At 47.2% G+C, this 25,374-nt stretch overlaps 1 long non-coding RNA gene across 3 annotated transcripts in view; it reads right to left on the bottom strand.

Moving 5' to 3' along the window:
• LOC146183966 (uncharacterized) overlaps positions 1 to 24,663 on the bottom strand; it is a 129,536-nt gene extending 104,873 nt beyond the window's left edge. For 2 of the 3 annotated variants that reach the window (XR_014708528.1, XR_014708529.1), the window contains exons 1-4: positions 24,237 to 24,663; positions 14,241 to 14,354; positions 12,880 to 13,134; positions 11,105 to 11,232 (exon numbers count right to left, since the gene is read on the bottom strand). This is a non-coding gene — a long non-coding RNA (uncharacterized LOC146183966). The remainder of the gene's footprint in view (positions 1 to 11,104; positions 11,233 to 12,879; positions 13,135 to 14,240; positions 14,355 to 24,236) is intronic. The other variant, XR_014708530.1, reaches the window with a different exon arrangement.
• Between the last annotated feature and the right edge of the window lie 711 nt (positions 24,664 to 25,374).

Genomic DNA, 25,374 nt, shown 5'->3' with positions numbered 1-25,374 from the left:
GTGAGCCGACTTCACAAGTGACCATGTCACATCTCTCTTTTCACAGGCTCGCTGTTCCGCATCCGTTAAGGTCCGCAGTTTACAAGACAACAGTGTAATTGCGCTTATTATTATTATGTGGGCGATATAATACTGTGTTCTTAGCGATAATTTATACTGCTGAGCGACTAAGAAAGCACAACGCTTCGCTGCGGAGAGAAGTTTTTTTTTTTTTTTTTTAATAACGTCAATTGTTTGCCCTCAGGACATAATGAAATATGCCCTAGGACTTATCTAGAGAAATTCTGTAGGCCTTCTCTCGAAATAAAGTTGTTTTCTTTGTTTCTTCGGTGCCTCCTCATCACTGCACGTCATGTGAAACCTTGCAAGGGGCAGATACAGCATGCGAATGCTAATACGTGTTTACCGCGGCGTCTTGTATCTCACCGGCCTAACCGCTCAGTAGTTTGTAGTGAAACTGCACACGAAGCTTTGATATTGCGGTAACTTTTATTTGCTCGCAGTAAGTTAGGTAAGGGTGCTTAATTCGCTGCTGCTGCGTACAATGCGAACCCGCAATCTGCGCCAGTATCGGGGGCCGAAAGCTGCCAACGCCGGCACATGATACCATGGGTTCGCGCATCGCGCACGGCCAAGCCAGGAAGGTACAGTTGTCTTAGCTAATTTACTATAAGGCAAAAGTTTATAACCTACAAACTTACTACGAGACAAAATGCAACCTCCGTGAGTAGTTTCACGCAATCAAGTCTTACGGTTAAGACGGTAGGATTTTAATAGCCGCCACAGTAATGATGCATCTGTGAAACCGTCGCTTATCTGTGCGCCATGTTCAAGCTAGTGAACACATTACTTACCAGCGTATGTTGTCGCCTTGACTTGATCCGAGGTGCGCATTTTGGTTTAGTGGACACAGGAATGGAGCAGCGGTTGCCTCCGAAATTTTGCTGCACTACGTAAGGCGCAGTGGATTGGGGCCCGACATTTAAAGCACCGACTTAATGTTGTAAACCTGTAAGCCGACTTCGAAGTTCATTTCGCATGGGCGACACAAGAAACGAGAACATTCACAGGCGGAAAGTGCCCCGCAAGTACACTGCAAGGAACTGAAACGAGATCGCCGCTCGCGACCGCGCCGCGATTGCCGTGGTGCCTGCGCAAAGGGCAAAGATGCGAGCGTGCGCGCGCGAGACCGGAAGTGCAGGAAAAAAAAGCTTTGAAAAAAATGTTTCTGTCTAAAAACATCCTAATTTTCTTTCCTGATAATTAAAAGGTAAGCGTATTTCGATTTTTCTGGCATAAGCGATAGTTTAATGGCCGTGTGACGTCGCAAAGAAGCAGACCAATAGTCATTCGAAAACGCATGCACGTAGCAGCGTTGCACAGAGGAGAAGGAGGACTGGCAAAAGTCGAAGGAAAGAATGCGCCAACTTTCGAATGGGATTGTGGGACCTGCACTGCGCATAGACTTGTATTCAAATGTGTGCGTTCAAATGTGTATCGCAGCATAATCTAGCGACTGAGATAGTTTTTGAGGAGTGCTCGGGAGGTGTTTGTGGGCCCCTTTAATCTTTTAGTTCTTTGAAACATTTGCCTATGGTGCGCTGATAAATTGTTCCATCCCACTTAATAAAAAGGCGGTTCACATCCGTTTCATTGTACAGACACGTCAATGCCATTCACAGGTTGATATATACATGAAGGCTTTTAAAAATGCTCTCATTTTTTTCTCTTTGCTCTACCTCCATGAGCGCAAATAAAACATTCTCCACAATCACTTGCAGCGAAATTTAAGCGATTTGCTGGCATTTTTTTCATATACTTAGAACATATTTATGCAAATGCATGTCATATTATTCTGCTTATTTTACCCCCCTCATATACTCTATGCCATATATATACTGTACATCAATATTCTGCTCGATCAGAACTAGGTTGTACATGGGCATTTAATTCATTCGTCAGGTTCATAATGACCTTCAAAGGAAAATTTAGTCGGAGAAATAATCCTACGTGACTTTGCAGAGATCCTAAAGATGTTTCTGTGCTTTCTAGGACCGGTGATGAAGAGTCACTCGTTGAAACTCACGAAAGTGAAAATAGAGAAAAGCTATACTTCACAAGTCCGGGCCGTTTCAGCAATATCGTGCTGGAGTGACCGCTCAGGTAACTGCGGTTATGTTAGCATCAGTTTTGTGTCCTTTTCTGTACAAACATATGCACGGGCAGTACTGCAGGTGAATGGGATGTCACAGCGCGCCTTTCCTGCCTTCGATTAAGATCATACGCATACGGAATAACGCGTCAAAACTTCTTATGACTTGATAGTGTATAAAACATAACGTGCGCAAGATGCAGGCTTTTGCTATTGCTTTCGTCGTACAACCAAATAGCAACCACGAACATTTTTTTTCGTTTTTCATTAGTTTGCAACCACGCGTTGCAAACTAACTGATCAAGTTTTAATGCAAAAGTGAAACGCGCGTTAGCCACGAAGGCGATCAGTCACCGAAGGGTCTTGCTTGTCGCGCTCAACGCCGCTGCCCTTCGCTCTCATCTTTATCCCACTGCAAGAAATATGTGAAAAGAGGTGCCGTTTTCTCTGCCTCGTGGCGCCATCAACCGCACCACAGCTTGCTGGAATATCTGGAATTATGCTCGAAAACGCAGCAAGCGCAGTGCGTCCAATGCAGACGGCGCTGGCTTTTGCCTACACCCCGAAAGTCACTGCTGTCGCCAGCGCCGCCGCATCTCTACTGACGTCGTCCTCCGTTGCGCGCCGTTGCAGTCCGTCCAGTGTATTTTTTGGCAGGGCGCCAAGGTTCCGCACAGCGAGAACTTCATGTTGTGCGTTTGCTCCACTGATGGGATAAAGAGGGGGGGGAGGGGGGGTACATTTGGTACAGTCGGCCTGCAACTAGTGATAAGCGACCGTTGCTCGTCTTGCACCGCGTAGCATTCAGAAGCTTTGGCAGGAGTGCCAACAGTGGCTTGCTTGGCTGGTCGGATTGCTTAATCCCTTCGTTTTATCAAGCAGCGATTGGGGTGGGCGCTGTCTGCTGCCACAAAATCATTGAAACGTGTTTTTCAGCAAATGCCTTTGCATCATGATAAAAGCCGCCTGCGTCATGATCACCGCTGACCCCATGCTTTCTTTGACGACAGGTGAGCGGAGGGATAGACGACTGTTGTAAAAAAACATCTTTCTGCATATTGAACCCTCTCCTCAAACTGACATCGATGTCAGGCAAATGCAAAATGCGGTCTGTCTCGGCTGAAGTGTTAGTTCTCGTCCTATTGTCAAAATGGCTGCTGATGCATGCAATGCGAGAGGACTTTGTTAAATCGAAAGTGCGACATAAAACTACTTCGTTAAATCGCAAAAAAAATAGAGCAGAGATTGGGAAGTAAAAAAGAAAATGCATTACATAGCGAATTTCGTTACACTGAGGTTCGTTATATTGAGGTGCGAATATATATGACTAGATTTTGTTGAAGTTTTGGAAGTAGTAACCAGGAGCAAAAAAGTGCAACTCTGAAAGATGTTTTACTGCCTGCAATTTTCAACGTATGAAATGGGAAATCGTATGAACCAGGAACATATCAACGAGGTTATACTATACTCGTGTTTTATAAACTCTGCTTAATACGGCCTTAAAAGAACCAGGAAAAAATGTCCGAATTAAACAACAACTCAAATAAGTGAATGGGCCTGAAAAATATTGCCAAAAACCATTTGCATCACAGTACCTAAAAAATGTCTGCACAATGGTTGTCTGCATTTGAAATGAAACCAAAGTGAGAATGACGTTTTCTTCCCGGTTTCATTCCATGTTTTGCTTCATGCATACTGTTGGTGAGGAATTCCTTGCAAATGCAAAAAGGCCCAGTCATGCTTTGGAGATGCTGCACAGCATAGTCCATGCGGTCAAGCATTGCAGTGAACCTGCAGCAGATGCACGCATTTTTGGAGTAATCGATAATTTTGAAATATTCAGAAATTTTCAAAAAGTTAAAACCTGGTTATAAGGAAATCGCAAAAGGTCCGCAATGTTTCGTTACATCAAGGTTTTTGCTATATGCAGTTCTCGCGAGAAGACCCAAAAGGGCAATGCAGAATGAAAATCAATTAAGAATTGATTGTAAAGAAAACCTCAGTGAAAGCGCTTACAGCGAACAAGAATTATTCTAAGTTATAAAGGCGGCGAAACTTTTTGCAATTGCATTGAGAGCGCAGCGTAACTGGTGGGCAGCCTCCACCGCAGAGAGAGAAAGCATGCGTTTGCACTGCAGCCAAGCGAGGAGGCACCTGCGTCGTCACGCATGTTCCTGCTTGGCCCCACCGTTGCCCCGAGAAACAGACTCTGCCTCCGTCGCTGGTGCGCTCTGCTGTTCTGTCTATCGACATGCGGGAGCCCGCAAGCAACGCTTGACAACTTCGACACACACAGCTTGCCCCATGTCTTTTATCTTTGTTTTGTTATTGTTTTGTTATGAACTAATGTAGTAAGCAATGTAAAAGAGCAATGGTTAGCCTTGACTGCCTAGTAAAGAGCAGAGACATTAGTCTGCCAACCAAGATCCATATAACTCTTGCTATGGTCTTTTCAGTTGTGATGTATGGATGCGAGAGTTGGAATGTGAAAAAGGCTGACCGCCGAAGAATTGACCCGTTTGAATTGTGGTGCTGGCGAAGACTCGTGAGTTCCTTGGACTGCCAGAAGATCAAATCAGTCGATATTGTCGACCATAAACCCTGACTGCTCATTGGAGGGTCAAATTCTAAAGTTAAAGCTCAGCTACTTTGGTCATCTGATGAGAAGAGAGGAGTCGCTGGAGAAAGATTTGATGTTGGGAAAGGTTGAGGGTCGCCGGAGAAGGGGTAGGCAGCGAATGAGATGGTTAGATGGCATCCTCGAGGCACTGCAGATGAAGTTATGTGATGTTAGGAAGATAGTGAGAGACCGAAAAGCGTGGCGTGACATGGTCCATAGGGTCACGAAAAGTCGGACACGACTGAACGACTGAACTGAACCGAATGTAGTGTCATGTTCTGAAGAAGCAGCGAAGACTATTGCGTTTGCCATCTAGATGCACCGTTGGCACTGAAACAGTGCGTTGTATCAATTGAGATCGCTTGTTGCTACCGTAGACATTCCACTCCCGTCAGTTCATATTCTATTGCCCTGGAACTTGATAGGTTCTGCCAAATTTCCAGCAATTCAGTGCCAGCTAAGAGACAGTAGGTACTGCGAGTTCGTTATATCAAGGTCAACTGCCACAACATGTTTGTTACATGGAGTTTTCACCCTACCAAGGCGCTCAACTACTGTGCCCAAGAATGCAGGATCGAATCACAGCCTTGGCAGCCACTTTTCGATGGAAGCGAAAACTTAGGCGCAATGTGCTGTGTGATATCAGTGTAGGTTAAAGAACCCCAGGTGGTGGAAATTTCCAGAACCCTCCGCTACTGCGTCTCTCATAGCCTTAGTCACTTTGGGACGTTAAACATATCAAACCAAACCAGACATGGAGTTTTCAAATACACGCACTTCAATGACGGCGGCTTTAGGAAATTGAAAAACTTCGTATTATCGAGGAATTCGCTACATCAAGGTTCGTTACACAGAGATTTAAATGTACCATATTTTTTAATACGATTATGAACTGATTAACAAAGATAGTCAATTTGTATTCAAAATTTCAAATCTTTGCACACTCCTAATGATGAAAGATGTGTAAAGAAGACGAAGAAGAAACAACGCTGCGGCATCGCCATCACCATCGCTGGTCTCCGGCGTCCATCTCTCTCGCGCTGAAGCTGTGCTCTGCGGCTGGTATTCCGATCCTGCTGTGCCCGAATTACTGCCAGCGCTAGACGTTCCAATCGACTATTAAATCCACATTTCACTTGGTGGAAGTCAAGCTGAGGTTCCCTGTACCCATCTCGCCCTGGAACTTCGCAGCAGAACGTTGACTACCCCAATGACGGAGCCTACTTCATCGCACCTACATCCGCCAGTCACCTGCACAGGTGCCCTTCGTCAACGGGACCCCGCTACCTTCAGTGGAAGCAGCGATGACGACGTCGACGATTGGCTGTCCACTTACGAACGGGTCAGCCGTCACAGTAACTGGGACGACAATCGTAAGCTCAATAATGTCATCTTTTACTTGAGCGACATCGCTAATCTGTGGTTTCGAAACCACGAGTCGGACTTTACCACCTGGGCGCATTTCAAGACCAAATTTTCTGATGTCTTTGGCCGCCCCACCGTCCGAAAACTCCGCGCGGAACAGAGTCTTCGATCGCGACTACAGCTGCCCGGTGAAACATTCACCAGTTACATTGAGGACATTGTTGATTTGTGTCGCCGCGTTGACCCGACCATGACCGAGGCCGTTAAAATACGTCATGTCCTCACAGGAGTTGATGACGGCGCTTTCAACATGCTCGTCGCCAAAGGCCCCACTACGGTCAAGGAAATATACGACCTCTGTCAAAGCTACGACGAACTCCGCAAGGAGCGTGTTTTGATTCGCCAGTCTCAAGCATCACTTGCTGAACTAGCCGTGGAGAGGGAGTCATCTAGCCTCTCTGAAGACATCAAGGCTTTTGTACGTCAGGAGGTCACGCGACAACTGTCTCTGCAGCCATATATTAAGGAGTCGACACCAACTGGCCTTGTTCCGGAGCTTCGCCGCGCAATCCAGCAACATGTATCTGAAGTCGTCCTTAATCCTCCTCCTCAATCAGCTCCAGTCGCACCCTCAATGCCGTTCCTGACGCCCACAGTTTCATCGCCCGGCGTTGCGCCACTGAGCTACGCTCCAGCATTTACTTCGAAGTTACTTCAAGTCCACTTCCTGAGCCAGCATATCCCTATGCTTCGCCCCCTATCCGTTCGGCACCAACAACTTTTGCTCCCTCCTTGCGTCAGACACCATCTCCATGGTGCACTTCAGACAACAGGCCTATTTGCTACCACTGCGGCATCCCTGGACACACTACACGCTACTGCCGGCGCCAAATAAATATGGCCTTTGCTGCACGGCCTGCGCCACCTTATTTGGCCCCCCAGTTCCCCGTTCCATCGGGTCCCCCAACAGCACCCCCTGACCCTCCGGACTTCCTGCCTCGTTGTTCGCCATCACCACGTCACCACTCCATTTCGCCAATGCGCCGACGACCCGCTACTCAGCCGGAAAACTAACCGCCGCAGTTCGCCCCACATGTTCTCATGACGTCATTCTCGGCTGGGATTTCCTGTCCCAGCATCATGCTATCATTGACTGCACCAATCCTCAAGTAGAGCTCATTGAACCAAGTGATGCACCATCTGATGCCCTGCTCCCCGAGTCATGTCCTCGTTTTGTGGCCAAACTCCTCGTAGCTCATGACACAACCATCCCACCCGTTAGCGCTGTTCTGGTTCCCCTCACTGCCCCTTTTACCACCGCCACAACAGTCCTCTTTGTGCCCTCTAACGTTGTCGGCCACCGCCGCCACTTACCGCTGCCGTTTGCCGTCCTTGACATGAACAACGGCGCTTGCACACTTCTGGTAGCCAATCATCTTGCGTCTCCCGTTATGTTGATCGAAGGGGAGTGCCTCGGCCGCATCGAGCCCGTGGACCTTCTGTTCGCCTTTGATGATGTGTCAGTCCCTGTTTGCCAAGTTGACGCCTTGACTCCAACTCGTGTGGCTTCAGATCCGCTACAGCGGGACCTTTTTGACCATTCTGTGGACAGCGCTCTAGAGCCGCGCCACCGCGAGCAACTTCTTGACCTTCTACAGCAACTCCGCTCCTCCTTCGACATCCCGCAATCTTCCTTGGGACGCACGACGACTGTTTCTCACCTCATTGACACTGGCGCTCGCCCACCTCTCCATCAGCGGCCGTATCGGGTGTCCCCGACTGAGCGCCGTGTTATTGCCCAACAAGTCGATGACATGCTGCAATGCGGAGTAATTAGAGAATCCTGTAGTCCATGGTCGTCTCCTGTGGTCCTAGTTAAGAAGGGTGGTTCCATACGATTTTGTGTTGATTATCGCCACCTCAACAAAATTACTCGTCGTGATGTATATCCCCTCCCACGAATCGACGATGCCCTAGACTGCTTGCAAGGCGCAGAATTCTTTTCCTCACTCGATTTGAGCTCTGGATATTGGCGGGTGCCCATGGCAGAGGAACATCACGCTAAGACCGCCTTTATTACTCCAGACGGACTATACGAATTTAATGTCATGCCGTTCGAACTCTGTAAAGCCCCAGCCACATTTGAAAGAATAATGGACACTGTACTGCGTGGCCTGAAATGGAACATCTGTTTATGCTACCTCGATGATATCGTCGTCTTTTCAACCGACTTCCCGACCCACCTGACTCGACTTCGCCAGGTCTTCACCTGCCTAACCCGCGCCGGTCTTCAACTGAACCTCAAAAAGTGCCGCTTCGGTGCCCGCCAGCTCACAATACTCGGTCATGTTGTGTGCAAAGATGGAGTTCTGCCTGATCCTGAGAAGCTCCGCGCCATTGCCGACTTTCCGAAACCGACCACTTTGAAACAACTGCGAAGCTTCGTGGGCCTCTGCTCGTACTTTCGTCGTTTTGTTCGCAATTTCGCAACCATCATAGCCCCCCTTACACAGCTCTTGAAAGGCACCCCTAACCTCTCCTCTTGGTCGCCAGCCTGCGATGATGCATTCGCGACACTGCGCAATGTTCTGACGTCACCGCCAATCCTTCGCCATTACGACCCTACTGCACCTACAGAACTTCACACCGATGCCAGTGGTGTCGGCCTCGGCGCCGTCCTCGCCCAGCGCAAGCCTGGCTTCTCCGAATACGTTGTCGACTACGCAAGCCGTGCTCTTACCAAAGCCGAGTCCAACTACTCCATTACCGAAAAGGAGTGCTTAGCAATCGTGTGGGCTATAACGAAGTTCCGCCCTTACTTATATGGCCACTCCTTCGAGGTAGTTACAAATCATCACGCTCTCTGCAGGCTCGCGTCTCTCAAGGATCCGTCTGGCCGTCTCGGGCGCTGGGCCCTCAGGCTTCAGGAATACGACATCCGTGTAGTGTACCGCTCTGGCCGCAAGCACTCTGACGCCGATGCTCTTTCTCGGTCACCGGTGCGTTTGCCTAACTCATCATCCCCTTCTCAAGCCTCCTTGTCAGCACTCACCATTGAGGATATGCCTTTCGAGCAACGACAAGATCCTTGAGTTTCTAACCTGCTAGATGTCCTTGGCACTACTTCCGCGGCTATGCATCCTCGGGCACTCCGCCGACAGGCCTCCTCTACCGAAAGAACTACAACTCAGACGGCAGAAAATGGCTTCTTGTCATTCCGCGCCACCTCCACTCCGAGGTTTGTGCCCACCATCACACTGACCAGCAAAGCGCTCATGCCGGCGTCCTGAAAACCTACGATCGAATTCGTCAGAGGTATTACTGGCAGGGAATGTACAATTTCGTACGTCGTTACATTCGCTCTTGTACCGCCTGTCAACAACGCAAGATTTCTCGCGACCCCTCTGGTCCTCTCCAGCCTTTACCGTGTCCAGCTCGCCCGTTTGATCGCGTGGGAATCGACCTCTATGGTCCGCTACCATGCAGTGCCGCCGGTAATCGATGGGTCATCGCCGCCGTCGACCACCTGACCCGCTATGCGGAGACTGCTGCACTTCCCGCGGCGACAGCCCGAGAGGTAGCCCATTTTCTTCTGCACCACTTCATTCTTCGACACGGCGCCCCGCGCGAGCTACTCAGTGATAGAGGTCGTGTCTTTCTTTCCGAATTAGTCCAAGAGCTCCTGTCGTATTGCAAATCGATAAATCGGGCTACAACCGCGTACCACCCGCAAACCAACGGCCTCACGGAGCGTTTCAGCCGTACGCTTGGGGACATGCTCGCAATGTATGTTACAGCTGAATCTGGGAGCTCCAACTGGGACCAGATACTGCCATTCGTAACATTCGCGTACAACACTGCCACCAAAGCAACAACTGGTTTTTCGCCCTTCTTTCTCTTATATGGCCGTGAACCATCTTGTACTCTGGACACAATTTTGCCATACCATCCAGATGCCTCTGAGTACAGTGCTTTGTCCGATATTGTAAAGAAGGCTGAGGAATGCCGTCAGCTAGCTCGCACGTTTACCTCCAACACTCAAGGCTATCGCAAAGATCAGCATGATAGCGATACCCCTACTCCGACGTTCCTGGCCGACAGCTTCGTTTGGCTATGCGTTCCTGCCACCAGCAAACTAGAAACGAAATACCACAGACCTTATCACGTCTTGGAACGCACATCCCCTGTTAACTACGTCATCAAGCCAGTCACCTCTTCTTCCAACCACCACCGCCGCGGCCGTGAGGTTGTCCATGTTAGCCGCCTCAAGCCGTATTACAACCCTCTGGTTGTCTCTTCTCCGTGAGTCGCCAGGATGGGGACTTCTTCACGCGGGGGAAATGTAAAGAAGACGAAGAAGAAACAACGCTGCGGCATCGCCATCACCACATCACCATCGCTGGTCTCCGGCGCCCATCTCTCTCGCGCTGAAGCTGTGCCCTGCGGCTGGTATTCTGATCCTGCTGTGCCCGAATTACTGCCAGCGCTAGACGTTCCAATCGACTATTAAATCCACATTTCAGATGCAACAAGAGATAGGAAGTATCCAGAGGTGGTCAGGGAACAAATGCGTGTTAGTGACAACCTGGTTAAAATCGAGCAGACATGGGCACGGTCAGGTCACGTAATGCAAAAGTAAGGTAACGAATGGTTTGCTAAGCGTAACACGCTGGATTCCAAAAGAAGGCAGGTGTAGTAGGGCTTGTCGGGGGGTGTGGTGGGCAGAAGAGGTTAGGAGGTTGACGGTGATAAAGGGACTGCAGCTGGCCCAGGAGCATCATTTCAAGAGATATGGGAAGAATCTTTGCCACGTATCAGTATGGTTAGGCTCAAAGTGACACATAAGTCACATGCATAACTTTATAGCGTTGTTCTACAGACAATCAGCATCTTTCGCAAAACTCATGACAGTCACTGGCACTGCACAAGTTAACAAAGGCGCCTAGCTCAAATTTCACCACACGTACTTGCCAGTTGTCCTATGATGGTGCTGTCAAGTGGAGTGGACCAAACAGGTGGCACCTTGCCTCTGTCATCTGGCACACCTGGAGGAGCAGACACCCTCTCCTCTCATGTGACACTTTGCATGGGCAGGCTGCAAGCAGAGTTCAGGCTTTATCAGGCACTCCCATGCAGTGTCTCCATGCTGCATCCACAATGTCACTTTGCCCGGCCATTCTGTACACCCCATACATGCTGCCTAAATCGATTTAGGTTTTGCAGCATCCATATGGACAAATATGTGCGTTCAATTTATCAGCTCTGCCATATGAGCTATCAAGTGATGGAACCATCTTCTACATGACACTGTTAACCTACAAAATCCTGCCAGGTTCAAAACATTAAATGCTTTCCCACTGCTGTAATCACTCTACATGCTCAAAGGCAAAAGATAAAATGTTTACTGCATGCCAGCTGATTACACACTAAAGTAGAATTGTCCAGTACCCTACGAGCGACCAGTGTACTAGATGCTCTCACAAGTTTTTCTGGTTTATTTCTCCTCTGAAATTGCAAAGAACTACAATTTTGCATCTTTTTGGTAGGCTGGTTGATACTATGGGATACTGGTTGCAACACACATTGGCCAGCATGTGTGGCATCACTATCTGCCTTTTTCACAAGGCCGCTCTGTGCATGTGCACCCCTGTCTTGGTTGAAAATGAACCACCAGCCCCAGCAGCGTGTGCGTAATTCTTGGCCTCCGCGATCGGCGCAACCGGAACCAGGAAACCACCATTTTCAAAATTCCTGACTTTTTTAGGTTTCCCAGTTCAATTTTCTCGTTGAAAGAACAGGCTCAAAAATGTAGCCGCTGATAACAATGAGCGTATACAAATAATTCACAACAGCCAGCTATTTATTAATCTTATTCTGCAATTTACATTAGTTGAAATGCTGTCATTTGTGTTAATGGCCGTTAAAAATGTTAAGAGTTAAAAAATGAAAAATAAAAAGCCCACTAATGCCAGCCTTAAAGCAGACAACCCCCGCCCCCCCCCCCCCTCCCGTGAACATCCAAGCCAATTCGATAATCAAATATGGCTGTGCGAGCGCATGGCAGCACAGCTCGCCGATCACCTGCAGAATATATGGTGCCATTTTCCCTGACTTGGCAAGCTTTTTGATTGCTTCCCTGACATTTCACCAATTTTTCCCGGTCCATAAAACTTCCCTGAAAATTCCCGGTTTTCCCAGTCGCTAGACACCCTGGGAGCTGATCTCTAGGGCCATGTGCAGTTCATATTCATGACAGGCATATGCGACAGATGGCAGTATCTGTCAAGTACACACTTCGTCATTTTGTAGGTGGCTGCATTTCCCAAGAACATTTTCAAACACTCCCCAAAGGGCACTACATCTTGTGAAAAAGGCAGATTGGCAAACAGCTAGGGGAAGGAGAGGCGGAAGTTTAGAGGGAATGAGAAGGGGAGTGCACAAATCAAAGATGCGGAAAAAGTGCAGTAGGGAGAGACCTATGGCAGTATCCAGGAGCCGGGTAATCCGTGAAGCCCCAACACGGCGATACCTGGTGCAGGTGCGGCTCCGATGTGAGCACTGGTGGGCTAGCTCGAGACCATCCCAACTCCGGGAAGGAGCAGGAATGGTCTGGTGAGGGTAGTGAAGACTGCCCGCAGTGAGCTACCGCAGCGACTGAGTCGTGCAGCAGCAGGACATGACTGCAGGAGACCCCTGCTAGAGCAGAGGCAAGACGGGTGGCACATATAACCCTGTTACTTACCTAGGTCCACTATGCCCAGAAGCTCATGAGGATGCTAGCCAGGTCCAGCAGTATGGCCAGGAAAGTCCAGGAGCTACACGCTGAGAATGTGGGGTGCAGCAACGACTGCGACAGCTGGAGCTGCCAGCAGTAGGCCACCACAGACAGGGACAAGATCGGGTGGCAGCAGAAGGGCCAGATCGAAAGAGCAGCGCAATAATACAACGGAAGACCAGGCCATTGATGTCGTTTCCACTAAGATTAGGGCTGCAAAAGCTGAAATAGGATATGTAGCAATTTTTGGAGTTGCAAAATTTTAAGATTTGAACCAGTAAAACTCAGATTTGGAGCAGCTCACATGAAAAAAGAACTGCACTTTGCAGCACAACTTCAAAGTTTGGAGATGTTAAAAAGAGAAGAAACGTTACTTTTGGCACAAACAAAAATGAAGAAATGTGAATATCGGATTGTATGAATGAAATCGAAAAGGAATTTTGCAAGGGCCACCTATCACCGGCACTTACCCATTCGTGTACCTATTTTTGTAACTAAGCGTTTTGTATTGCAAGGTGCTATTACACTAAATAAGAATGAATGCGAGCATCACAGCGCTGCTGCACCAGCTCATAGAATGTGTAGCTCAACACCATCGATGAGCTGGTGCAGCAGCGCCATGATGCTTGCAGGCTCAAGGCCACTTTGTCACATTCCACGCAAGCACTGAGGGCGTATGCAACGTCCACATTATTCTTCAGCCAGCTGCGCCCAGTTCTCCCTCTCTGGAAATTTGTACAGTTAGGAGACAACAAGCCAACTGATATCCGCAGACCAACATCTGCCAACTCGACATTGTTGCTTCACCAGAGATTTGAAGAGCAAGATACTCAGCTGCCTCAAGGGTCCATTGTAGTGTACGTGGATGCACGCCTGCAAAGCTGTGAAGCCAAAACAGCAATCTACTGTCCATGGAGACCTTTACATCTTACATCTTTCTGTGCTGAGCTCGTGGCAGTTCAGGAGGCACGCTGCTCCGTGGCTTCCATAACCATGCTCCCTGCAGCCCACGTTGTCATCCACACTGACGCACTTCAAGCAGTATGTTTGCTCAGACATGTCAGCCGCCGCCCTAAAATATGCCAAAACATCCACCAGCTTGCGGCGCACATCCCACAGTCAGTATGCATTAAGTGGGTCCCACGGGACCTGCTGCCTTCCCAAAGTCAAACAGATTTAGCGATCCGCCCCGTGAACCAAGATGCAACAATGCCACGGCTCCTTGAAATGGACGACGCTACCCTCCTTTTATCAAGAAAGGAACACCTCCCGCGCCGCACACGTGCACTTATCCCTCAGTGTGCGGTATCCCTTCCCTGCGGTCTCACCCGTGCAGAGGAGGTTGCGCTTAGGAGGATCCGGGTCGGTGTTGCCCTCACATTAGCTGTCACTAGGACGTGGTCTCACTTCCGACACTTATATCCCCGCCCAGGGTGCCCGATCTGTAAAAACGAAAATGTTGAAGCCGACATTCACCACTTGTTGTGGGACTGCCTAGCACTGAAAAAAACACGAATCCAGCACCTGACGATAGCTGGTCTTTCAGCAACCAATCCTGCCTCATTTATCGCTTGGACACAGGGACCTCATCATCACTCACTCCTGGACTTCACAAAATCAGCCAACCATTTTTCATTCATTTAATCATTTATTCATCCTTCATCTCATACCCTACTGATGCCCTGAGGCAATAAATATTGATTGAAAAAAAAGGAAGAATGCGAGCCATAGAACCGAGAAGGTTAATTTCTCAAACTTCGGGGACTAAATAAAAAATGGAAAAATCTTGAGAATACGGTTTTTCATTATCTCGCTCACAAACCTCGTAAAACAATGTTTTACTGACAGCAAAATCCTCAGCTTGTGTCTGTGAGGGCAGCTCCAGAAGAGCCCAATTTGAAGCCGTGACTGCAATCAGTCTGTGCTCAAAAGTGAGCGCAGTACAAAAACAAAAGAAGCAAAAACAGAAAAAGAGGCAAAAAGAAACACAAAACAACGACGAAAAGACGAAAGGGCAAATGCCAAAAGCAGATAAGAAAGCAAATTTGTAAGCAAAGAAAACTGACAAGCAAGCAGATCTACGACCTGTGGCTTACGTTTCCTATGGGCTGGCAATGACATGATGGTTGACTGCATATTTTGATGGCAAGGTGGGTAATAATTCGGGATATCAGGTTATATAATTCGTGCACAAAGCAGACATTAATATATTTCGATGTTCCAGCATCCACAAATGTTTATTTTGGCAGCCGTGGGCTCCACTGCGTCGTTAAGGAATTGAAAGTCTAAGGCTTCTTCGTGTTTCCCGACCTGCTGATGCCCAAATAAATTTCACATGTAACACCTCAAGTTATACAGGAAAAGCTCGTTAATTTGATCTTCACAGGACCAAGAAAACAGTTTGATTTCTGCGATGTCTGAATTATCAAATGGCCTCGAAAAAACTGACAAGAATCATAATAATTAGGTAAAATTTACAGTATTTACACGCACACAACGGCCGCCTCGTATAATTCACCCCCTCCCTCAACTTTTGCTACTAGGCATTAAAAAGCATTCGTTAGTGCATCCCTCTGCTTCAAACCGTCGCATTTCACTGCACATTTCTTGGCAGTGCACCAAGATGCTGCACAGCGATAAACTCATGGCGTGTTTACCTTTTCATGTTAGCTCCAGCAGGAAAAAACAGTAGAGGGGGGGGGGGGGGGGGGGGCAACTGGGCAGAGTGCCCGCACTCGTCCGGTTGCGCAGGCCTTGTTTTCACTTTATCATGTCACGTCTGGGGCAGGCATCGTCCGTTGCCATGCAATCATTGAAACGCGTACTGGTGCAAGTGTCTTTTGAAGCAAAAGATACTAAAAGCTGGTGTGATTATCGTGAATTAACACGTGCTTTCGGTGATGACTGATGGGTGGAGGGCGGACATTCGCAAAACAAAGTTTTTCTCGCATAATATTTTTTTTTTTTTATTTGGAAACCCCTAGTGCCCGTCCGACGTCAAAGCCTTTCATGGGCTTTGACTGGGACCGCGCCAACAGAAATATTTATCCGCATTCCTGAATTAACGAGGGTCGAATTGATGAGTGTTTAGGCTGCAGGCTTCAGAGGTTGCGCGGAAGTGAAGAGCAGGCAGCTGCCACTACCATTATGCGCCGCCATCCGCCGCGCCTGTCATGGCACTATTTAGGCTTTATCCGTTGGTCAAAATCTTGGTGTGGGCTAGCTGGTCGTTTTACCTGATTTCATCTTCTGTTCCTATTTTGGACGTGCGCAGCCTCTAACTATGCCCCCCTATCACAGAGGCGTGTCTTTGGCCATGTACTGAGTGCCAGGCCGCCCAGATGCGGCAGCACGTAATTCGAATTATCTGTAGTGGAACCGACTTTCATTCAAATTAACTGGCTTTCTTATACACAGACCTCTATGTAGCTAGCTCGGAATAAGTGGTGTAGTTCGAATTCCCCGAAAGTTTTAATTATCAAGGTTCGAATTAAAAAGCTTTCACTGTATGAGCGCAAACACAAAAGCCCTAACTGGTGCTCCTCCTACACTATCAAAAGTGAGTCTGCCAACGAAACAGCATAGAAACAACCTTGTGGCACATGTATGCCCAACAATATACTGAAAACTTTCAAGAGGCACATAACAATCTAGATACATCCATAAAAAGCATGTGGTGCTTAAAACATGGTGCTGAAGTTTTGAAGCATTTCTCCATGGCCTTTTCGCAGTGCAACACAGTAGCAGTGGTGCCTCATTACAAACGGCCCCTTTGCATTATGGGGATGCTTCAGGGCACAGGTTGTGACAAGTGCGTGTGGATGCAAGAGAGAAAAATATGAGTAGGCGTGATAATGGCGTGATGCCATCTCAAAATAAATCTAAAAGGCCAGCGAAACGTGCTGCAGTGCCTGAAATGTTTGGACTGCCCATATCACAGCTGCAGAAAGTTGTCCTTGAGTATGGCAAACCTTTGCGGGGCATTTTGGTGCAGCGTGGTGAAATTCAACACATTTTACACTTATGAAGCAGCACTATGCAGCTGTATCAAAATGGCACAGTTGGCGCAGCTGTTGAACCCCTGCAAGATGCATCCTCTGGAGCCGAGAATGAACCCAGATCATCCAGCCTCAATAGACGAGTGCCTGACCTCTTAGCCACTGAGGTGACGAGAGGGGGCAGTCACCGTCAGTAATATGGGCACTTACCTCCAAGGGCTTTCTTGCATTAGAGGATCTAGAGCCCCTAGAAGAGCCTACACGCACGCTGCAGGGACAAACACAGTGACAATGACACACAGGAGGAAGGTTATTACTATTCATCTGTGACCACACCGCTCTCAAGGGGAGGACAACTGGTGCTTCATTGTTTACTCACTGCTGGGGATTCTTCCCAGGCATAAAATATAAAAATAATGCATTAAAAGAATTTGCGGCAAATGCAGTGGCCTCCTCATAGATAAGTTCAAAGGGATTATAAACTGCAGATGGCGCATTTTTTGCTTGGGATCATGTGCTGGGTTACAGGTAAGTATGCAATGTTGATCAAGTCTGCAACCAGAAGCCCCAAATTTGAAGAAATCCAAAGGAAAGTTAATTAGTCTTGGAAAGACACAATAGCTTAGGACAGGCAGCAAAGGATTGGAAGTTATGAAGAAATAAATTTATTAGAGGCCAGATTAGAGATGGGAGGCAGAACTGCAGATACGCACCATGGGAGTGAAACTGCTAGAAAAAGAATGGTGTCATTAAAGGCATTTGGTAGGCATTCGCCATTAATGAACAGCTGTTTTACCAACATTCTTCTTCAAAAAAGAAGCATACAATAGTTGTATCCTACAGGTAATAACCCATGTGGCGGAAATGTGGAGGCTACCGAAGAAGTTAAGCTGATTTAAGGATTGTGCAATGAGCTATGAATAGGAATTTGATAGGCATAATATTGGAGATAGGACAATAACAGAATAGGTCAGGGAACAGATGTGAGTTAATCACAGTGTAATCAAAATTGACAAGAAATGAGCATAGGAAGAACACGTAAAGCTGAAGAAAAGGTAACGGAATGGATCTCAAGAAAAGGCAGGCATAGCTGGGGGCAGAAGTGATAGTCTGGTATGTCAGTGGAAACCAAAAGTTTGCAGGGATACGGTGAACAGGCACAGAAGAGGGTTCCTTGATGGTCAAGAAGAGAGGCCCCTTCTGGCAGAGAGCATAGTCTGGATGATGACAATGGTAATGTAGCTCACCTCAGCTTAGCCAAGGCCGTATCGATTTCAGTGGGGTGGCCACCATCCTTTCAGGGAGGTAATAACAGGCGGGGTACGATTAAGACAGATGAGGGCCTCTAGAGTGGACACTTTTCCTGTGCTACCATATAAGAGTTCTGCACACTGACCAGTGTTAAGTGTAAATATGCTGCCCAGTTCTCAGATACATACACAATCTCCCTTTTCCTTGCTAAAGCTGTTTCTGAAAAAACCCGCTTTAAAGTGTGCCTCATTCATAATTATAACGAAGTGTCTAAAGGTACGTCCGACGTATCCATTCGATTCTCGTAAAGATACGGCGGACGTCGATATACAGGCTCATGGCTATATGCACGTCGAACGCGGCCACATTCCGCTTGCTACGCGTGAATGAATCTTATCCTCTATGATATCAGCTAGCCGCGACTCTCGATGAGTTGCTACGAAGAGTGCATCCGTTCTAACATAGATCACGGTCTTCACTTAGGGTTGTGTACGGCAAGCATCGCTGTCACGCACATAGCTGCAGGCGATGCTACGTACTGCACCAGCTCCACCAGCTGGCATCGAGATACGCACATTCACGAGCAGCTTTCGCTTCGCACTAAACTATCACCTCGATCTGCCCGTAATGCGAGCGAGCTAGTCCTAGCATTTACGCTGTCTTAGGTCCTGCATCGACCTCCGAAGATCTAGCGTCGGCACAACACACACACACCTCGCCGTGCAGAGCATTCGGCAGTCCAAAGTATGTATGTGAAATGGCATTTTGCTCGTTCCTCACATGTAGACCAAGGAAACAGGATGTTTCTAGCTAAATTCTTCGTTTAAATTCTGCCTCAGAGCCGTGGCAAAAGACATGCCGAATCTACTAGACGCCTGCGCTGCTACTGCGGCGAGCTGCACATCGACTCGTCGAGGCGAATACCTACTGCACCGCACCGCAAGAGTGCACAACCGGAAAGCCGGAAGCGCGAATGAACCGAATTCCCTGTGAACAGCAATGTTCTTTGGTATTTAGGGGAAGACTAGACTAAAGTGCTTAGCCTGCATCTTTTTCTTGTCGTTGAATTTTGCGTACATGTAGTTTAAACCCCCGCATGCTCGAGGTTAGCGTGACCCGACTGAACGGCCGCGCAGCTTTGAAACGATCGGGATCGATATGCATGCATCGCCAGACTTAGGTACGCGGTAGAAAATGTGCGCTGCACATTTCGTTGCAGAAGCTGACTCTTGGAATTTTGCAGAGTGCGCCACGCAAGTGATCGTTGCTACAACCACGCATCCATGTTCCAACGGCTGGCCCACCCCGAGGCGCATAAATGTTCAACCGTGGACGTATCAATGATCGAAGAGAGGACAGATTTTCACAATATTGGGCGCGAAATCGATAGCTACCAGTGCTCAGCGTTAGAGAAATTCTGCCTTGAACATGCGCAATTCAGTGTTTCAGGTGTGGTCAGTAGCTATAAGTTTGAACAGTTCACCTGTCAAGTCAGCGGCGCCAGCAATGGACCGGCGGAGCGATTTTCCACGCTACACCGCTGTCTTGCTAGAAAGCCTACCTAGGTGGCGTTTGACATTCAGCTGCTTTTTGTGGGCCCCGTAATTGAAAGCAACGCCTTCAGAAATGCGTTAAATGTTCAAAAATGCATTCTCTTCAACAGTTTCACTCCAGGCTGTCCAAGCAGGCGGACGTTGATAAAACAGTTGAGCACTCCAGTCTTGAGAAATCTGTAGAATCGCCTTCAGTTTGTAAAATTATTGGAATAGGTCACTTTCCGATCGCTGGGACATAGACCCTCATGACAGCGCTTTCACGTGAATAAGGACCCCACCAGACCGAAAGCTGTCTCATATAACATAGCTAACCAAGGTATACCTTACAGCATTGTGTTGATTTTTATGGTGCATAAGCGACTAATGCTGCCATGCACCAAGAACAAGGTTTAATGCATTTATTTTGTGTGTAATGGCTAAAATGTTCTTTAGGATGTAGCTTGTTTAGGAGCATTTTAGGAAACCAAAAATGCAGGAAATTTGCACGTCTCTCCTAGGATCATGCTGGGATGGAAAGGGATCTGTTGCAAAATTGTACAAAATGTTTCCTCTTATTTTCTCGACTCTGGCACACGTGTAAGATATGGTTTATTGTTAGTTCATCTCCACACTCCTTGCATATTGGTTTGTCCTCTTTCATAAGTATGAAGCTGTGTGTGAGGTGTGGGTATGTGTTTTGTGAAGATGACCTAAAATGGCCTCCATGTTGTGTTTTTGATTACTGCATGATTTCTATTCCTTAATGACAGGTTTGACAAGTATAGTTTGTAGTTTATTTAAATGTTTCAAAAATCCTGCCATTTCACTCTCACTTTTCTTTGTACAAGCTTCTTGGTATCTTCATGCAGCATATTCACCCTCTGTAATTTAGCATTGCGTCAAGGTAACCTGGTTATTTTTTTTCATCACCTTTCAAGACAACTGTCCCGATTTCATAAAGTGTAGGGTTTCTGACGACAGGAACTCCTTGGAAGTCATAGAAATAAATGAGATCCACAATCATGAGCTATCTAGGGTATGCATATACATGTCCATCGCTCAGTGGAATGGTGTCAGTACACTGTTAGAACAGGCCTTGTGGTAACGACAACCATTGTCTGAGGTGGTCCTTTAATGGGCATTGAAATGCTATGTAACTACAGGTACTGATAGAACTCTTGATCATGTTATGTGATGATGCGATCCTTCCATGCATATAGGTATACATTTCAGAATCTGCAGTGCACCACTTGACCATTTGCCACCAGTTTGTGTGAAAATGTATTTTTCATGCACGTTAACCAGTATTTAACAGATGACCCCTGTGCACAAGCCAAAAGTGCCACGAGCCAAATGTCACGAGGCCACACGACATGGCAGGAGCTGTTAATTCAAGCTTACAAAGTTATATTTGAAATATGTTCCGGGACGTTTCAGCTCCAATTAAGAAAGGTTGAGGCTTACAGAGGTCTATGCCAGGTTGTCTATCACCTAACAGGGCAGCCTACGACCGTATGCTAATGAGTATATCTGAGATAACAGAGACATGAATTAAGGAATTAGTAATTATGTTTGTAGCAAAGGGCATGTAAATTAACGGGAATCCACAGTGGGATCTGCAGACAAGAACCATTAACGCTGGCACACCATACCCTTAAGGTGGAGATTAGGAGTCTACCTAATTTTTTTTCTGCTCAAAGCTTGTCATTTCCTTCGTTCTTCCAGATGAGGAAGATGTGAAAATGATAGCATCGAAAATTCCTGAAACCATCGTTAACGAGGATGCTGATCCCAACAGCGTAAAAAGGAATTTCAGAAAAGATGGGTGACTAGTAATGCTGGCAACAGTTGAGGCTAAGTGGAAAGACATGAAATTGAAATGCAACATATGCAGAGATATGTTGCGAGACGACCAGTCTGTGGTGTGCGACATCTGCCTCTGTTAGTTTCATCAAGTGATTGGCCAAAGCAGATGGGGCTTGTGGTTTTGTGATAAGTGCAGTGTAGTAGCATAGATGCAACCTTGCCCATTAATAATTGGAGTGGAGTAAGTGCATTGTTAGTTGTTCATGGTTTCCATGCAAACATTATGAGAATTTTTTTCCTAGAGAATGTTTGCTGAAATGTGAATATAATGTGCAATAAAACTAGTGTTTTCTTGCTATTTACTTTTCCTTGTATACATTAGTTCTGTGTAGAAAACCACAGGCTAGAAGGAAATGTAATGGCATGAATTTTGATAGTTGGCCCCGTTGTGCTGGCTCAGTAGTTAGAGTGCTTGGCTGCTGAACCCAAAGATGCAGATTTGGTTCCAGCCAGAGCAGGAGCATTTCAAAAGAGGCGATACAATAGGCCGTCATGCACCGTGCGGTGTCAGTGCATGTAAAAGAACCCCAGGTGGTCGAAATTATACCGGAGCCCTCAACTATTGTGTTCCTCATAGCCGTAGTTATTTTGGGATGCTAAACCAGATATATATCACATCATACTCTGAGTAAGATGCTATTCATGGTCAGTTAATCATACACTAAATGATCAATTTTTTTCTGCATGGTACAGCAGCTGTTGCACAATTTTACTTTAGCCTTCATGAAGAATATAACACTGGCTCCACATGGCCTTCTGTTGACCCTTGATATGCGTCACAATCACACACCCGAGTATGTATTTGTCTAAAGGCACCTATGCATGAAAGGAGGGGACCGTTACTCTCCATTTGTCAGAACTGAAATACACGATTCACATCATTTCTGTAATTCAACTGCCTGCTATTTGAACTGTCCAGCATTGATGCAAGTTTCAAAGAACTGCAATTAGCAAATTAATCCAAGCAGGAAACCATGCAAGAACTTCTTCGGTTTAATTTTAGCAACTGTTTGAGAACTAAAATTAGCCAAATGTTGCAAAACATAGATGAGAGGTTACAAAATCTAAAAAACAATGCAGCCTGCCTGTGGCATGCAGGGTTTCACATCCTAAAGTGACATATGTAGCTATGAAAAATACCGTAGTGGAGAGCTCCAGACTAATTTGACTGCCCGGGCTTTGTACTTTGCGTTGACATCTTGCAGGGAACAGAAGCATTTGCATTTCACCTGCACCAAAGTGCGACTGCCATCACTGGCATTAAACATCACGACTTTGGGGCAAGTAGCCGAACGTGCCACTAAGATGTCACAGCGTCTACGTACATGCTATACACGTCAACCTTTCTAGCATTAAAGCTGTCACATGCATGGCAGATATTCATGTTCAGCTTTGGACTGACAAGTTTAAAAGTGTACTATTTGTATTTGTCTAGCATGAAAAATAAAGGAAACTAAGGAAAAACGAAAAAAAAAAATGAACATATGTTGAAAAAGCACTAGTCATTAACACATAAAGCATATTCGTTCCTTTATTAATGATAAAGTTGCCTTCAACAATAGTACAAAGACTGAACATTTAGGAAGTTGCTGTGCCAGGCAGCTATTTTACTGAAACCTGAACCATTTCACCTGTAATAATGCGCATCCCGGCGGTGTGGGCTGGGCACTTAATTTTCGGTCCACTCCAACATGCGAAAACTGCATCATGTGCATTCCCATTTTCCGAGTTTTGAGCTCTGTAGCGCAGGCTAACAAATTGTCGATGACTTATTTTCGTCTGATTGTTGCACAGCGCGTGTAAATAAATTACCACCGCACCTAATAAACACTGACATGCACGTGCAACATCGCCGATCATAAACGGACACACTGATGTCCGTCCGGACATCGGCGCACTCATCACAGCACTCGTCGTAGTCTCACACAGCACTCTAGTAGGACGTAATCCGTACATCACAGCATCTCACGGTAAGCACAAACCACACCTCCAACAAACACGAATGACTCGATGCTTGGGTTAGATCCGTCCGGGTTGGATCCGTCCGGCTTTCCCGGCGGATCCCAAGGCCCATATCGGAGAAAAATGCGTTGGGTCCGTCGGAAGAACCCTACCGATCGGGTCCGTCCGCCGTACCTCTGAAAAATATTTCCCGGATCCGTCCGTCGTATCCCGAAGAAAAACGCACCGGGTCCGTCGGACGTACCTTTAAGACCATTGATCGGGTCCGTCCGACGTACCTTTAGCCACAGCCTAATTATAACTGCAGGCCAAATGGAAGCTATACAGCAAGATGTTCCCTATGTTATCTGCAACAACAAACATAGTTTTCGACTCCAAAATTTTCCTGCCGTCAAAATTATTGTTTTGCAGCTCGGACACAGTCCTGCTCTGTAACATAACATTTACACATCATGTTTGTATTCCACTAGGTGTGGATGAGATTTCGTGAACCACAAAAGGCACCTAAAGGTATAGGCTGTGCTGCCTGAAGCGGAAATGCAGGTTCCGGAAAGTCAACCCATCCAACTCGAAGCCCTTAATTACTGGCTGAAAATAGCTCGTAAAACTCCGAATACCAGCTGATGCCACGCTCACTAGCCTGCCCCACTTCCTTCACAAGCATAGTCAAAAATCATGAAAGGATAAATTGCACTCTGTGCAGTCCACTCACCTTTCCTGCATCCAAATTCCACGCAGTCGCAAACTTTCCCTGGAGCTCTCTTGCAACGTAGCACACACTTCCCACGGGACGGCACGCACAGCGGTGTGTGCGCGCGCGCAGCTCAGCAGCAGTTTTAGCGGTCGGACGCAAGCGAAGTGGAGAAAACCGCATATCTTTCCATGCCTCCCACGTGCACAGGCACGGCCCAGCTGATCATGGAGGAAGGCAGCTGATTGCCCTTGTATGCGGCAAACGTAATGAATGAACTGCCAACAGCCTTGTGATACCTGCAGCACCCAGCGATAGGACTGTAGTTCCGGATTATAGCACGACGCGAAAATTGAACGCCGACGCTGCGTGCAACGTGCACGCCACAAACACAACAGCGGCGGCGAAAGGGCGAAAGCGCGAAGGCAGCTGAGCTCATGTGGTGTGGACGATCAGCATCCTGCACCAGGGGCGGTCCCTCGCTGCTGTCACGTGCCCACGTCACTTGACGTCACCGCTAGACAGCGCGCGTCGGTCGTCGGTCGCGGCGGCGGCTGCTCCAGCGGAGTGCGTGTCGTCTCCCTGTGCTGGGCTTAGCGTAGGGCAAAGCTCAAGCTTCGACCTTTCATCACAGACTGTAATCTTTCTACGCCGGGTACACCAATTAACGGTTCCAGTGTCCTTTGTTCTCATTCTTTTCTTTTCCCGTGCATTCGTGAGGGGGCATAAGGACGTCTCGACCAATTCGATACCATTGGTTCAACTTACGGAGATGAAGCCGACATTGCATGTACCTTGCGGCGCTGGTTGTACGCCCGTTGTTGTTTTTTTTTTTTTTTTAATTCCTGGCTCCTTCATTAATATAATATGTCAACATGGTTTCAGGTCGAAGAAATCGTCAACTCCAGCCATCACATAAATTAAGTAAATCATTTTTACGTATAACGGAAACAGTTTGCACGCTTAACGCGTTAATTCCGTTTTCCTGAATGCATTACTAATTCAATAAACAAAACAATGCCACATCAAATATATTTAATTAGAGTGCTTCAAGAAAGCTTACGTAATGCATTTTTAAATGTTGCGCCAAATATTTGTCAACAGTTCGCGCGGATTGCCCAACATCCTATACTAAGGTCATTACTATGTCCTTTTGAGT

The sequence above is a fragment of the Amblyomma maculatum genome, chromosome 7 (assembly GCF_055883805.1).
Source record: "Amblyomma maculatum isolate TAMU_Amacu chromosome 7, ASM5588380v1, whole genome shotgun sequence".
Lineage (NCBI taxonomy): Eukaryota > Metazoa > Arthropoda > Arachnida > Ixodida > Ixodidae > Amblyomma > Amblyomma maculatum.
This window is presented reverse-complemented; position numbering and strand designations above follow the sequence as displayed.